Source organism: Equus przewalskii, chromosome 17 (assembly GCF_037783145.1).
Source record: "Equus przewalskii isolate Varuska chromosome 17, EquPr2, whole genome shotgun sequence".
Taxonomy (NCBI): Eukaryota; Metazoa; Chordata; class Mammalia; order Perissodactyla; family Equidae; genus Equus; species Equus przewalskii.
The window spans coordinates 19,722,961-19,739,942 of NC_091847.1; positions in this window are offsets into that span (position 1 = coordinate 19,722,961).

Here is a 16,982-nt window from a genome sequence, read left to right on the forward strand (position 1 = left end):
GCACTTGCAGCTGGTCCCTGTACCTTAATATGTGCATACCACTGGCTCTGGCCACTACCAGTGCCTGCCCTAGTCCTTAGCCCCTGGGCCTGGAGGTGCTGCTGAGGACCCTAACAGCCCTTATCACCACTGCAGATTCCCACAGTGCTTGCCAAGGACCATGCTGTTGTCAGTGTTGTGGACCCTGGTGCTGATGAGATGTCATGCCCCTCTGGACCTGGAGATGCCACATGCTTTCCCCTCCCCTTGGTGCCCTGCACCACTAGACCTTGGGTCACAGCACATTCCAGGGGTCCCCCACCCACAAATGAAGGTCTTTCTTTACTACAGTCAGTCCATGAAGTATGGAAAAAGTGAATACTTGTTTGGATGTGAAGACACCTGCACAAGGTTACAGGATCGTGAAGAATCACTACCAAAAGGAATACAGTAAAACTCCAGTAACTGGCCTCAAAGAAATGGAGATCCAGGAATTGCCTGACAAAGATATCAAAATAATTGTTGTAAGGATACCAAGAGAGCTACTTGAGAATCAGATAAACAATTTAATGAAATCAGGAAAATAATACAAGAATGAAATGAGAAGTTAAACAAAGAGATAGAAAAAAAAGAACTAAATATAAAATTGGAGCTAAAAAATACAATGACTGACCTGAATATTTCAATAGAAATCTTCAACAGCAGAATGACTGATTGGACCAAGCAGAAGAAAGAATCAATGAACTTAATGACAGATCATTTGAAATTATCCAGTCAGAGGAGCCAAGAAAAAAGAATGAAGAAACCTATGGGATTTATGGGACACTGTTAAGAGAAACCATCTAAGCATCATTGGAGTCCCAAAGGAGAAGAGAGTGAGAATGGAGCAGAAACCTTATTTAAAGAGATAATGGCTGAGAACTTCCCAAACCGTAGGAAGAGATTTGGACATCCAAGTTGATGAAGCTAATAGGTCATCCAAAAATTTCAATCCAAAATGATCTTCTCCAAGACATGTTATAATAAAACTGTCTAAAATCAAAGACAAAGAGAGAGTATTAAAAAGTAGCAAGAGAAAAAGGGAAGCTCTATAAGGATATCAGAGGATTACTTAGCAGAAACCTAGCAGACCAGGAGAGAGTAGGATGATATATTCAAAAAGTATTGAAAGAAAAATACTGCCAACCAAGAATGCTTTACCTGGCAAAGTTGTGCTTCAGAAATGAAGGTGAGATAAAGACCTTCCTAAACAAACAAAAACTAAGGGAGTATATCACCATTAGACCTGCCTTACAAGAAATGCTAAAAGAGTTTCTCAAGCTGAAACAAAAATATACTAATTAGTAACATGAAAATGTCTAAAAATATACAACACACTGGTAAAAATAAATATATAGTCATATTCAGAATACTCTAATACTGTAATAAGGTGGTGTGTTACCACTTAACTCTAGCATAAGGTTAAAGGACAAAAATATTAAAAGTAGCTAGAGAAATGATAATTTGCTAGTGGATACACAATATAAAAAGAAAGATGGAAATTATGACATAAAAAACAAAATGGGGGTTAGTGAAAGGGTAGAGTTTTTTATTTCAATCAAAGTTAAGTTGTTATTTGCTTAAAATAGACTGTTGCATCTATAAGGTGTTTCAAGTAAGCCTCAGTATAACCACAAAACAAAAACCCATAGCAGATACACACAAGATAAAAACAAGAGAATAAAAGCATACCACATTGAAAAATCATCAATTCATAAAGGAAGGGAGGAGCAGAAGAACAAAGGAAATACATAGAGCCAGAACGCAATTAACAGGCTGGCAACAGTATGTCCTTACCTATCAATAATTACTTTAAATGTAAATGGATTAAATTCTCCAATCAGAAGGCATAGAGGGGCTGAAGGGAAAAAATATCAAGACTCAACTATATGCTACAAGAGACTCACTTCAGCTTTAAGGACACACATAGGCTGGAAGTGAAGGAATGAAAAAAGATATCTCATGCAAATGGAAACCAAAAGAGAGCAGGGGTGGCTATACTTATATCGAACAAAATAGACTTTAGGTCAAAAACTGTAACAAGAGACAAAAATGGCAATTATATAATGATAAAGGGATCAATTCATCAAGGGAATATAACATTGATAAATATTTATGTACCTAACATAGGAGCACCTAAATATATAAAGCAAATATTATCAATCTGAAGCGGGTAAGAGACAGAAATACAATAACAGTAGGGGAATACAATACCCTATTTTCAACTATGGATAGATCATCCAGACAGAAAATCACTAAGGAAACGTTGGACATGAACTATACTTTAGACCAAATGGACCTAACAGAAATATACAGGGCATTCTATCCAACAACAGCAGAATAGAAATTCTTCACAGATAACATTCTGCAGGAGAGATCATATGTTAGGTCACAAAACAAGTTTTAACCAATTTTAAAATATTGAAATAATAACAAATATCCTTTCCAACCACAGTGGTATGAAAGTGGAAATCAATAACAGGAAGAAAATGGAAAATTCATGAATGTATGGAGATTAAACAACATGCTTCTGAAAAACCAATGGCTCAAAGATGAAATCAGAATGGAATAAAAAGATCTTAAACAAAAGTGGGACACAACATGCCAAAACTGATGGGATGCAGGAAAAGCAGTGCTAAGAGGGAAGTTTATAGTGATAAATGCCTACATTAAGAAAAAAGAAAGATCTCAAATAAACAACCTAAGCTTACACCCTGTGGAACTAGAAAAACAAGAAAAAACTAAGCCCAAAGTTAGCAGACGGCAGGAGATAACAAAGATCAGAGTGGAATTAAATGAAATAGAGAATAGAAAAACAATAGAGAAGATCAACAAAACAAAGTTTTTTTTTTTTTAAGATTGGCACCTGAACTGATAGCTGTTGCCAGTCTTTTTTTCTTTTTTCTGCTTTATCTCCTGAAATCCCCCCGATACATAGTTGCATATCTTAGTTGCAGGTCCTTCTAGTTGTGGCATGTGGGATGCTGCCTCAATGTGGCCTGACCAGTGGTGCCATGTCCACATCCAGGATCCAAACCGGCAAAACCCTGGGCTGCTGCAGTGGAGTGCGTGAACTTAACCACTTGGCTACGGGGCTGGCCCCTAAAAGTTGTTTTTTAAAGATAAACAAAATTGCCAAACCTCTAGCTAGACTTACCAAGAAAAAAAGAGACAACTCAAATAAATAAAGTTATAAATGAAAAAGGAGACTTTACGCCTGATATCACAGAAATATGGTTTATCGTAAGAGACTATTATGAACAGTTATATGCCAACAAATGGCATGGAGATGTCTAAATGGAAGAAATGGATGAATTTCTAGAAACATACAACTTACCACTACTGAATCCTGAAAAAATAGAAAATCTGAACAGACCAATAACAAGTAAGGAGATTGATGCAGTAATCAAAAGCCTCCTAACAAAGAAAACCTGAGCACTAGATGGCTTAAGGGGTGAATTCTACTAAACATTTAAAGAAGAAGTAGCACCAATTCTTCTCAAGCTTTTCTGGAAATTTTGAAGAGGAGGGAAAACTTTCAATCTCATTTTATGAAGCCAGCATTACCTTTATACCAAAGCTAGAAAAGGACACTACAAGAAAAGAAAGTTACAGGCCAATATCCCTAATGAATGTAGATGAAAAAAATCTTCAACAAAATACTAGTAAACTGAATTCAACAGCACCTTAAAAGGATTATACACCATAATCAAGAGAGTGTTGTCCCTGGGATGCCAGGATGGTTCAACATAGGCAAATCAATAAATGTGATACTTCACATTAACAAAATGAAGGAGAAAAGTCATCTGATCATCTCAATAGATACAGAAAAGGCATTTGACAAAATTCAACATCCTTTCCTGATAAAAACTCTCAAAAAATTGGGTAAAGAAGGAACATTCTTCAACATCATAAGGGCCATATATGACAAACCCACAGCTAACATCGTACTCAATGATGAAAGGTTGAAAGCTTTCTCTCTAAGATCAGTAACAAGATAAGGATGCCATTCTCACCACTCTTATTCAACAGAGTACTGAAAGTCTCTGGCCAGAGACTCTCTGTAGCCAGAGCAATTAGGCAAGAAAAGAAAAAAAAGGCATCCAAATTGGAAAGGAAGTAATAAAATTGTATCTCTTTGCTGATGACATGATCATTTACATAGAAAATTCTAAAGATTCCACCAAAAAAGTATTAGAACTAGTCAAGAAATTCAGTAAAGTTTCAGGATAAAAAATCAACATACAAAATTCCCATTTCTATACACTAACAAGGAACTATCTGAAAAAAGAAATAAAGGAAATAATCCCATTTAGAAAAGCATCAAAAGCAAGAAAATACTTAGGAATAAATTAACCAAGGAGGTGAAAGATCTATACACCAAAAACTATAAGGCTAGTGAAAGAAATTGAAGAAAACACAAATAAAAGGAAAGATATTCCATGTTCATTGATCTAAAGAGTTAATGTTAAAATGTCCATGCTACCCAAAGCCAGCCATAGATTCAATGCAATCTCTGTCAAATTTCCAATAGCATTTTCCACAGAAATAGAAAAAAAATCCTAAAATTCATATGGAACTACAAAAGACCCGGAATAGCCAAAGCAATCTTGAGAAAGAACAAAGCTGGAGGCATCACACTTTCTGATTTCAAACTATATTACAAAGCTATAGTAATCAAAGTGGTATTGTACTGGCACAAAAGCAGACACAAAGACCAAAGGAAAAGAATTGAGAGACCAGAAATTAATGTATGCATAGATGGTCAACTAATTTATGATGAAGGAACCAAGAATACTCAATGGGGAAATGAAAGTCTCTTCAATAAATGATGTTAGGAAAACTGGATATTCACATGCAAAAGAATGAAATTGGGCTCCTATCTTGTGCCACTCATAAATATTAACTCAAAATGGATTAACGACTTACACTGAAGACCTGAAACTGTATAACTCCTAGAAGAAAACATAGGGAAAAAGCTCATTAACATCATTCTTGGAAATGATGTTTTGGATATGACACCAAAAGAACAAGCAACAAAAGCAAAAATTAATAATGAGACTATATCAAACTAAAAAGCTTTGCACAGTGACAAAAAAAATCAACAAAATGAAAAGGCAACCTATAGAATGGGAGAAAATATTTGAAAACCATGTATTTGATAAGAGGTTAATATCTAAAATATATAAAGAAACACACAGTAGCAAAAACACAAATAACTCAAATAAAAAAATGAGTAAAGGATCTGAAGAGACATTTTTCCAGAGAAGACATGTGAATGGCCGACAGGTACATGAAAAGGTGCTCAACACCACTAATCATCAGGGATATGCAAATCAAAACCACAATGAGATATCACCTCATACTTGTTAGAATGGCTATTATCAGAAAGACAAGGGATGATAAATGCTGGCAATGATCTTGAGAAAAGGGAACCCTGGTGCACTTTTGGTGGGAATGTAAATTGGTGAAACCACTATGGAAAACAGTATAGAGGTTCCTCAAAAAATTAAAAATAGAACTACCTTATGATCCAGCAATCCTACTTCTCGGTATATATCCAGAGGAAATGAAATCAGTGTCTTGAAGTGGTATCTAGTCTCCTATGTTCAGTGCAGCATTATTCAGAATAGCTAAGACATGGAAACCACCTAAGTGTCCATTCATAGATACATGGATAAAGAAAGTGTGTATATGTATACAATGGAATATTATTCAGCCGAAAAATAGAAGGAAATTCTGCAGGTTGCAACAACATGGATGGACCTTGAGGGCATTATGTTAAGTGAAATAAGTCAGAGAGAGAAAGACAAATACTGTATGGTCCCACTTATATCTGGAATCTAAAAACGTTGAGCTCATGGAAACAGAGTAGATTTATGGTTACCAGAGGTTGGAGGGTGGGGGAAATGGGGAGATGTTCGTCAAAGGATATAAACTTTCAGTTATAAGATGAATACATTTCAGAGATCTAATGTACAGCATGGTGACTACAGTTAACAAATACACTGTATTGTATACTTAAAAGTTGCGAGGATAGTAAATCTTAAATTTTCTCACCATCCCGACAATAAAATGGTAACTGTGTAGGGTGAAGGATGTGTTAACTAACCTTGTTGTTGTAAACATTTCACAGTATATGCGTGTATCAAATCATCACATTGTACACCTTAAACTAACACAATGTTACATATCAATTATATCTCAATATGGCTAGAAAAGAATTCTTTCAAAATTATGTCTCCCTTCCTCCCAAAAGCCTGTATCAGTCCAGACCCTCTGAGAAGTAGGCAGGATCTGATTTGCAAGGATTTTATTGGGGAAATACTTCACCTCCTCAGACACCCAGGCTAGAAACTAAACATATTTTGCTCCTCTCTGTTTTTCACTCAAAAATCCCCCTGGTTAGTTACGAAGTCGTATCATTCTGTCTCTGCCCGATGTCTCCTAGCAATTCCCTTGAATGTCGCAAGTTCAAGTCTCATCTCTTGCCTGTGTGGTTACAGCAGCTTCACACCTCGTTTCTCCACCTCTAATATCTTGCCTCTTCAGGTTGCCTGCACACCTACGCTTATCTTCCTCAACCACAAGTAGAATCATGTTTCTACCCTCTTAGAATCTTATCAGTGGGTCCCTACTAGCTACAGTTTGGATTCCTCAGCTTGGCAAGTCCATCATTCCTGGAGTTGGCCGCTGCCCCACCTTCCATCACACTTGTCCACAGACTCCGCTCTCATCAGCTGGAGCACAGGTACCCTTTCACATCTCTACACCTTGGCTCATATGGATTCTTCACTCTGTAAATCTCGTCCTTGCCTTCTCTGTCTCTTGAGATATTTTTTATCCTTTAAGCCTCAGTTCAAGCTCCATCATCTTTGTTAAATCTTATTTGATATTAGTCAGAATTAACTGTTCTTAACTTTAAAGCATGGCTCTTTTTTATCTTCCACTGTACAGTGGTGCTTACGTTCTTCTTCTCTCTGAAGGCTGTTGAGTACAGCATGTACCCAATCTTATTTGTCTTTGTCTGCAGCGTAGTGATTAGCATGGGATTCTGCACATGTGTTGGGTGTTCAGTAAGGGTTTACTGAGTGGAAAAGTACATCTGCCTATTGAATTTCTCCCCTGGGAAGTCTCACCATCAACCTTAAGCTCAACATGTCCCAAACCGAGATCAAGAGTTCTTCCCACCCCAAAATTGGCTCTCTTTACCAATTTCCTGAGTTCTGTCAGTTGCCATTTTGTATCTGGGGCCCAGGGACTCAGCCATCCTTGATTTGTCTCTCCTTTATCCTGTAATACCTGTTAATCCCTAGACCCTGCAGAGTTCACCTAAGATTTAATAAATCTGCCCGTTTTTCACTGATAAACCTGGCCCTTATCACTTCATGCTCAGCTTATCTGGGCAGAATTTTAGCTCATCTCTCCTGGTTCTCTCTTCATAGGAGTGGTTTAGAGTAGGTATGTGCTGAGCAGCCATAGAACAAAGAACAGAAAACAAAGCTGTTTGAAGATCACCAAACATGTCTACTTCAGTGAGCACAGGCAGGGCTTCACTATCACAAAGTAGTTTTTATAAATTTTTTTTGTCATTCAGGATTTATTTTATGTATAATTTGATTTTTTTATTGAGGTAACATTGGTTTGTAACATTACATAAATTTCAGATGTACGTCATTATATATCAATTTCTGTGTAGACTACATCATGTTCACCACCCAAAGACTAATTGCCATCCATTACTGTGCACCTGTGCCATATCACCCCTTTTTGCCCTCCTTCCTCTCCCCTTAAATTTTTTGTTTTATCACAAAGCAATATGTGTTCATTGTAGAAAATTTAAAAAATATCAACAAGCAAAAAAGAAGAAAATAAAATGACAAAATCCAGGGGGCTGGCCCGGAGGCACAGTGGTTAGGTTTGCACATTCCACTTCGGTGGCCCGGGGTTCACTGGTTCAGATCCCAGGTGCCAACATGGCACCACTTGTCAGGCCATGCTGTGGCAGGCATCCCACATATAAAGTAGAGGAAGATGGGCACGGATGTTAGCTCAGGGCCAGTCTTCCTCAGCAAAAAGAGGAGGATTGGCAGGAGATGTTAGCTCAGTGCTAATCTTCATCAAAAAAAAAAAAAAGACAAAATCCCACCACCATAGATTTTGTTGTATCTCCCACTATTTTTTTTGGTATGCATCTGTGTGTTGTGTCTGTGTGTGCATGGGTGCATGTGCCTGTGCGTGCATGTGTCCTACAGGCTAGGGTTGTGTTTAGCTTTCAGTGACAGAAAACCCAACTGCAGGATCTTAAACAAATAGATGTTGATTTGTCTCACCTAACAAGACATCTGTGGAGAGGGGATAGTTGACAGGTTCAGTGGCTCATGATGTCAGTCCTGGATTTTCTGCAATTCCCTTGGCCATTTGCTTAAGAGCTGGAGATGGTGGCTGCAGTTCTAGCCATTTCGGCTGCAGTTATTGCAGGAAGAAGGTAGAAGGTGAGGCGGAACCTGCCCATGCTTGGCTGTGTTTCATTGACCAGAACTCTGTCACGTGACCACTCCTAGCTGCAAGTGAGGCTGTGAAAAGGAACGTTTAGCTTTTGTACCCTTCGGCAGGCAAGAGTGAGAGGCGTTGGGTGGATTGAACTGTAGTAGCTCACACATAGACAGTGCTGCATTCAGGAGCCGATATTTGCGTACAGTTAGGATTGTTTTCTTAGGATGATTTCTAGATATGAAATTTATGGCTCAAAGGATATATAACCTGAAAAAACTTTAACGAATTTTTTAAAAAATTACTTTTGGACTATGTCGATATCAACAGTGATGCATGGCTTTTATTACATGTTGAACAAACCTGACCTTGGGGATATAATCACATGTAATTTTATTTTCATCTCTCATTTCCTCTTTTAATCATATTGGGTGGCTGGAGGGTGGATTTCCCTTGCCTATGATGAAAATCTTGGAAGGTCCATGGCTTCTCTGCTCACTCTTAGGCAGCAGAGAATTCAATGGTTATGTTAGTTGCAAACACATGTCAGATATTAGAATGTCCACATCCTGACAATAATCAAATCTCTCAATTTAATTAACATGAGATTGTGTGCCTCCCGCAGCAGGACCCTCACTGTGGCTGACCCCTTGCTTGGGCAGAGGCATATCTTTCTTCTCCTGGCTGCTCTTCTCTCTGTACCCTGTAACTGCGGTTCCTGGCTTCTGGAGCTGGAGGGTGGGAAGGGAGGAGGGGAAGGAGAGGCAGGAGAACTCTTCCCGGAACTGCCATTTGCTTCCTACTCCCAGGCCTGGCAGATACTTTTAGCTGACTCTCTCTCACTGATGCCCTGGTGGGCTCCTTGGGAATGCCTCTGCCTGGGAACCCCACTGCAGCTCCCTTGCACAGACACTGCGATTCCTCCCTTTCTGTGTTGCCCTCATTCCTGTTCTCTGATGTTTCTCCACACATTGTCTCACCATTGGATGCCTCCCAGGCAGCACTTTTGGGCAGGCTTTAAAATGGATGGAGGCTGGCTGTCCCTCATGGTCCACATCTCTTCCTGTAAAGCCTGGGGGTGCAGGCCAATCCTAGCTGTATGCTGTCTCCTGCTGCCACGTGCTGCCCAGTTTTCTCTACAGTGCCCAGTGTCCCCTAAGTACTGGAACAGTCTTCATGCACCTTGAATGGCCCAATGGAAGTCCCCTCCTTAGGCTGGAGGTAACAGGAAGCACATCCTGCTTCCTTCACATGACAGCGTACATTGGGACTCACGGCATCTTAATAGTTCTCTTCAATTCAATCACTTTACAAATTTCCCCTTCCTCCTTTCTCTCAAAATTTTCTATTCCCAGAGCAAATAAAGCCTTCTGGGGGAGGGGCTCAAGAGTCATGAAACTGGTTCCGAACCATTTCCTATAAATTCTGCGTTGGAGACTTATCTTAGTCAGTTCTTGCTGCTATCACAGAATATCAAAAATTGAGTAAACAAAGCAAATTTATTGCTCACAGATCTGAAGGATGGGGAGTCCCACAATCAGGGTGCCAGCAGATTTGGTGTCTGGTGAGGGCCCTGCCTTCTTGTTTGGAGGCTCCTATGTCCTCACTGTGTCCTCACACGGTGGAAGGGGGCAAGGGAACTCTCTGGGGTCTGTTTTATAGGGCACTGATCCCATCCATGAGGGCTCCACTCTCATGACCTAATCACCTCCCAAAGGCCCCCCCTCCTAATGCCATCACCTGGGGGGTTAGGATTTCAACATATGAACTTTTGAGGGACATAAACATCCAGGCTGTAGCAAGGCTGTTCTATACTCACTTTACTATCTGATGTCTATGGTATCAGCATCTCAGTTGCAACAGACAGGAAGAATTCCAGTCTAGCATCTTCTTCCAGATGAACGCAAGGCTGTACAGCTGGTGGAGCTCCCCTCAAGGCTTCTCTAAAGTTTGGACAAAGAAGATTCCCTCTTCCACAGAACTGAAAAAATAAAAAGCCAGCAATTGTCCTGGGGTAATAAGTATGTGTAATGATTTACATAATCCAAATGGCTGAGAGAGCTGAAAACTGGCTCGTACGAGAGGTTAGGCAAATCCTCCCTAAGGAGTACAATGCTGTGAACTGTCACTGTCTATTTAAGCGTCACAGGGAGTGCCTTATGGAAGAGGCAGCTGAAATTGCTGTGTTCTTTCAGAGAACAGAGTCTGATGGCTTCTCACACTTATGGCTGTCCAAAATGCAGATGCAGGGGCTGCCCATGATAGCCGAGCGCTGGAGAGTGTGCCGAAAGCCCAGTAGTGAGTCTCCGCGTCATAAAGATGTGATCTGGTTGAAGATCAGTGGCCCTGCCTTATGGCTTTTCAGCAGCTCCTGCAAAGTTCCCGCTGTTGAGTTTAGGGAACTAAACTGGACAAAATGCTGCTTGCAGGACTCTGTGGCTGGTTTCTGCCAGTGATTTGGGGAAAAGAGCAGCTTTTGTGGTGGGGGGCTGAAATTGTCTTTCAGTGTGTTAGCTCATATCCTCTTCCCTTCCCAGGAATCCTGCTCTGTCCTCCTTCCATCCATGCAGCCTAGCCATCTTCCAAGCCTTGGCTCAAACCCCTCTCCTTCGTTCGGCCCTCCTTGATGACTCACCTGGAGGTCATCTCTCTCTGAGGTCACTCGGCAGTGCTGCTGTTTCCTTCCTCGCATTGTTGCTGTGAATGCTGTGTGAGGACATCTCTGCCATTGCCTTATGTGCCTTCTGGGAAGAGCTGATGATGCCCACATGAAAGACAAGAGCCCCAGGGACCTCTAATGAGAGACAGGCCATAAGAAGCCACAATGCGGCTGGGATCCTCTGCAGTGGAATTAATCTGTGTTGAATAATTGAGTCCTGTGCATCTCATTTTGAAGGCTACTAATCATTCCTTTCATTTCTTTACCTTCTACAGTTGTTAACTGAGCACTGACTCTGTGCCGGGCCCAGGGGTGGGCTTCAGAACTCTTTGGGAAGGGCTATGGTACTTGTTTCTCCAAGAACCCAGTCTAGGGAGGAGCCTGGAGTGTGTGTACACATAATGAGTTGGAGAATCCCATTCATTTAGGTCTGGGGGTGCTTTCTGGCAGGATGAGCACTTGGAAGCCCAGGATGGGCTGCCCCTCCCCAGGGGATGGGTGTGGCAAGGAGGGTCTCCTGTCAGAAGCAAGGATGCTGGTGCAGAGAAGGCTGGTATGCATGGGAATGGATAATACAGCGGGGAGGGTGGGTGAGAGGAGAGTATGTTGGCAGCTGCTGTGAGTAGAAGCTTTGAGGAAAGGGACAGAAGTCTAACGAGGACTATTATGAGGCTTTTCTGTGGGCTGTGCAGTGTAATCCTCATTTCCCCCAGCGGTGTCCTTTAAGGATAAACCTGGCAGATCTGGGGAATGGCACCTACTTGGTATGGCTGGGCTCAGAGTACTTCACAGTGTCAACAGGAGGTGAGGTCGACCAGGTGGCCTGGGCAGCTCCCTTGTGTGCTGGCATCCATATTGCAACCTGTATTTCTCATTACCTTTTAGTTAGTATGTGCTTTTAGCAAAATTTATGCATCCTCAATAATTTTATTAAACTATTAATCTTTTTAATATGTTCCATTAGCTAATATTTACTTTTGCCTTTTTATCTGTAGTTTTTATTGCAGTATCTGTTTTTTATGATGTAATCTTACTGTTTATTTTATCTTGGTCGTCTTTTATGGTTTTAACATTTTAAGTGCACACTATTCAGCTCATCAAATATATTTTCCAGCATTTTTTAATTTTACTGGCATTTATTCCAGCATGCTTTAAGCTAATGTTTACTTATGGCTTCCACTTTTTACTTTTGCAAAACTATTTTTGTCCTTTTAGCTTATTTTATCTTGTTACTGTCACAGATAACTGTGCTGATGTCCGGCCTCATGTTGTACCTGCCTTTTCATCCTCTCACAGTCCCTGGCGGTGCCATGGGCAGAGTGGTGGCCCTAAATCTTTATGGAGAGAGTGATTGAATGCATGATTTATTCACGTCAAGTCAATCACTGGGTCCTGGCCATTTTACCTCTAGAACGTTTTATAAGTTCCTTGACTCCATCACTGTGTCGGTAGAGGCCACCACCATCCCTCACCTGGGTCCCAGCACAGACTCCTAATGGCCTCCTCTCTCCACTTCTTCCTTCCAATTTACTCTCCACCATGCAGCACCATGATATTTTTAAAGTGTAGAAAAAATATCCAAACATACTCCCATTTATTTATGGCTAACGAATTAGGATATATAACTTTTAAAAAAATTTGTAAGAATTTACTATAACTGCTTCCTATATATATTTTCTAATAATTCATATTATTTGAAAAAATGTTTCTTCTCTGGAAAATTTCAAACCTAGATGAAAGTAGAGTGAATAGTATAATGAACCCCCATGTGCCCATCACCTGCCTTCACCCATTATCATTTTTTCATCAAGCTCCCTTTTTGTTTTTATATTTTGCATGAGTAGCAAATTTTTACATTTTGTAATTCCCAAATATCATGTCATTTCAGTGCGATCATTCTTAAACACAACCTGGACTTGTGATGAGCCTACCTAAAACCTTTCAGTGTTACCCCAAAGCCAGGATTGGGTACAAACAGTACAGTCTGTGCCCACCAGTCCCGCTTATCAGCAGCCTTGTCTGTTGCTCCTCATCTCTTCATCTCTCACACCCTGTCCCACGGAACCCCTTGCTTTTCCTCCATCTGCCACCCTCTCTCTCTGCCTGCAGGCCTTTATGCTTGCTGACATCTTTCCCTAGGGCTGTAGTCTCTCCCACCCTACCCCATACACCTCTTATTTCCTTCTTGTATCTAGATGTGGGCTTCAAGGTCCCGAGCCCTGGGAAGACATCTTCACTCCCCTTCTCTGACTCCTCTCCCTACTGCCTTTTCTACCTATACATGCTGTAGTCTCCTGCCATAGAAATTAATTACACTCTTTTGTAATTGCCTGTTCACATATTTATTTCTCTGCTAGTCTCTGAGATCCTTGAGAATAGGATGTTTATTTCCCCCTCCCCCCACACACTTTGAATTATGGGAAATAATGAATGAAGAGGCATTTGACCTTGTCCTCAGGGATCCTCTGGCTGCCTGGGATTGGGATGCTCGTGATACCCCTCTGTCACCCATTTATTGCACATGTCATTATTCATTGTCAGTCACATGTCACCATTCATTGCGCTCAGCTCACCATTCATTGTGCTTAGCTCAGCCTTGGACAACTTTGGTAAGTGAGGGAAGTCAGAGCATCTGTGGACCCACCCTCTCTGCTTTCCTGCCAGATTGGGGACTTTCCAAGGCATTGAGAGTCTGCACAGCCCCCAAAATGAGGGGCTGCTCTGTGCCAGTGCCCCATCCTTGTCCTGGAATGTGAGCACTGGGGGCATGGGCTGGGTCTGCACATGCAGGAGATGACGGGCAGAGGCACAGGCTGGCTCTTAGTACAAATGTCCAAGGCTGCCCTCTGGAAGTTGGTCGGCAAGTCTGACAAACAGCTCACAAATCTCCGTGGAACTGCTTTTTGTTCCAGGCTGGGCCGCCTTCTGCTTTGGCCTTTGTGTAACAAGAGGGTGTGTTTCTTCAGTGGGTCTGTATCTTGTCTGTTCGCCTTGCACACATTTATATCTGGATGGATTAGGTGAGCCCAGTCAATGGTCTCTCTGCTTCTCCAAGATAGGGCAGAGTTTTACACCCACACATGGTCTCTTTTCTGAGAATATTGTCCAAAAAGTAGGTCATCTATTGCGAAGGAAATTAGGCAGTAATTAAATTTAACTGGAAGTTACAGTATTGGTGGTTTCGTTTTAGAGGGAGTGTGCCTCCCTAATTACTTCATTGCTGTAGTTACACTGGCTGGGTTTTTTTCTTTTTTCTGGCAAGGGGTGGTGGTGGAACGGTTGTACTTAATAAGTTAAATGATGATTTCTGGGCTTGCATTTTTAATCAGCAGATTCTCGCCTTCAAGGGCGAGTTCTGTTTCCTTGTGCCCTTTTCAGGTGTACCTGATGGAAGGCCTGCACGGTCATTCAGCTCAGCTGCCTCAGGATATCTTTTGGCAAAAGAGCCGTGCAGACAGACAAGACCAGGCTAAGAAAAAAGCAGCTGATTTTGATGGGTTCTTTTCATGTATGGGATCAATTGTCACAGCTTGATGGGATATGAGTCATCTCCTGCTGTCTCCCCCTCTATTTTCTGACTGGAGAGGGCACAGAGAGGCAAATCTTGAGGAAGCCCAGCCCTCTCGTTGAGTGGCAGAGCTGCCAGGAGATGACCCAGTGTTCAGTGACTTGCCACTTACCACCTTTCCATAGGACAGCTGGGGAGTATTGGGGGCCATCATTCTTACAGGAAATGCTGAGTGAATGTGTGCTGAGTGACAGGACCGCCTTGGAACAGTCTGGCTGCAGATTATGTGGCCTCCTCACATTTAGCTTAGATCTAAGATCCACTTAGATCACCTGGGCAGTGGTCCCAAAGCACTCATGGGTCAACTTGCTTTCTACCCTGCCTTTCACCCAAATGTCTTTGACACGAAGTCCCCTCCTCATGGCTTAAACATTCTAGACAAATCAACCAAGTCAAGACCATTTAAGTTCCTGGAGGTGCCTGTTCCTATTTCCTGTGGCCTCGTCACTGGGGGCTGTTATCATTAGTGTTCACAAGGAAAACCTACTGTTAAATCCACAGCTTAATATTTTCCTTAAAAAAGGTAATTTATTTCTTCAAAAAGCCCACAAATATGGTCCAATACCCCTTTCCTAATACATACTTTTCTCACTAACTCTTCTTTAATGAGATGGTGCAGGGGACCAGGCAGGGAGCCCAGGGAAGTTGTTCTGTGTCTTTGGGTGGAAGTTGCCAGCTTTAGATGGGAACTTTGCTGAGGAGGATGACACTGAGGTTGTGCCTCAAAGTCCTGTCTTGGCTCTGTATCCGTGAGGTTCTGGTAAAGCTGGACAACTTTTATGAGTAAGCTGAAAATCATAAACAGCAAAATAAGAGCTCTGCTCTGAAGATGCCTTAAAGAGCAAAGAAGGATCCTACATAGCACATTTTAGCTGGTTAATAAGGAAGCCAAGAACAGAGGGTCCGTATATAATCTGTTCCCATGTTCTATCAATATATAATTACCATATATTTTCCAATCTGCCTGTGGGAGATGTGGCAGGTAAAATAGACTGGGAAGAAAATCATGGTGCTTGCTGCACAATATACTAGATTGATATCTGTTAATCCTTGAGCAGGCTCCCTGCAGGATGATTGGAAGGCCCCGGATGCTCGCAGTACAGATGGAACAAAGTGACTGTTTAAGCTCTTTGCTCTTTTAAATACCAGTGTCCACACAGGCCTGTGCAGAGTGCAGAACATGTGAATTTAGTAAGACTCCATAACTTAGGGTTGGAAGTCTTGCTAGACTCAACCAGTGTCGGGGAAGCCCAATGGGTTATTTGGAAAAACGATCTGTCTCCATCTCCCTCCCCTGCCCCCAATGCCTGGGGCAGCACTCGAGACCTTTTCTCTCCTGTTGGAGTTGGTGGGGGTCTTGGGGGGCCCTGTGGTGCTGCAATTGGTGTCATGCAGGTTACCAGCAGAACAAAACAGTCTCTAAGCTCTGTTTTCCCCTCTTTCTTCTTCCTTAGGGAGGAAAAAAGAACATTTGGAAAATAGAAATACAAGTACGGTTACCTAGAATCCCACTATTTTCCTTTGTTTTTTTTTTGCATATTACTTTTTGGCTTTTGTTCTCATAAAAATAATAATATTAATATATGTTTTTATAGCTACAAGTGATATAGACATACTTTTTGGAATTCTGATATTTTTCCCCATGTGATGTATCACCTTTCCCCAATGCTTTATCCAGATTTCACACTAGTCATCTTAAGTTAAGGCTGCCTAACATTTCATCAGGATGATATATCAGAATTTAAGTAAGCACAGATATGTCTAGGAGGTGCCCAGCACAATAACTCTCATTTATTTATTAACTCATTTGTTTGTTTGTCCATTCCTTGAACAAACACTTGTGAAACATCTATGCTGTGCCAGCACTGGAGAGAAGGAGGTAAGTAGGACATAGTCCTTGCTTTTAAGATGTTCCAAGGCTAGTGGCATTACTGTTAAAAAACAAAATTCAACTGAGTAAATTTAAAGATCTAGTGGGTTTTATTTAACAATTCATGAATAGGGCAGCATCCTATCTAGCAAACAGGAGCTCTGAGGAACTGTACAAAATGGAAGATGCACAGGCAGAAGGATGTGGGACAAAGAAGTTATTCTAGCAGAGTGGATTGTTTCAGGCAAGGTCACCTTCCTTTGGGGGAAGGCTTGGGTCTATCAGGCAGATTACCTCGCTAGTGCTGACCGGGTAGTTCCAGATTGATGGGTTAAAGGTCACACTCCTGGGAGAGGCTGACACTGCAATCAGGT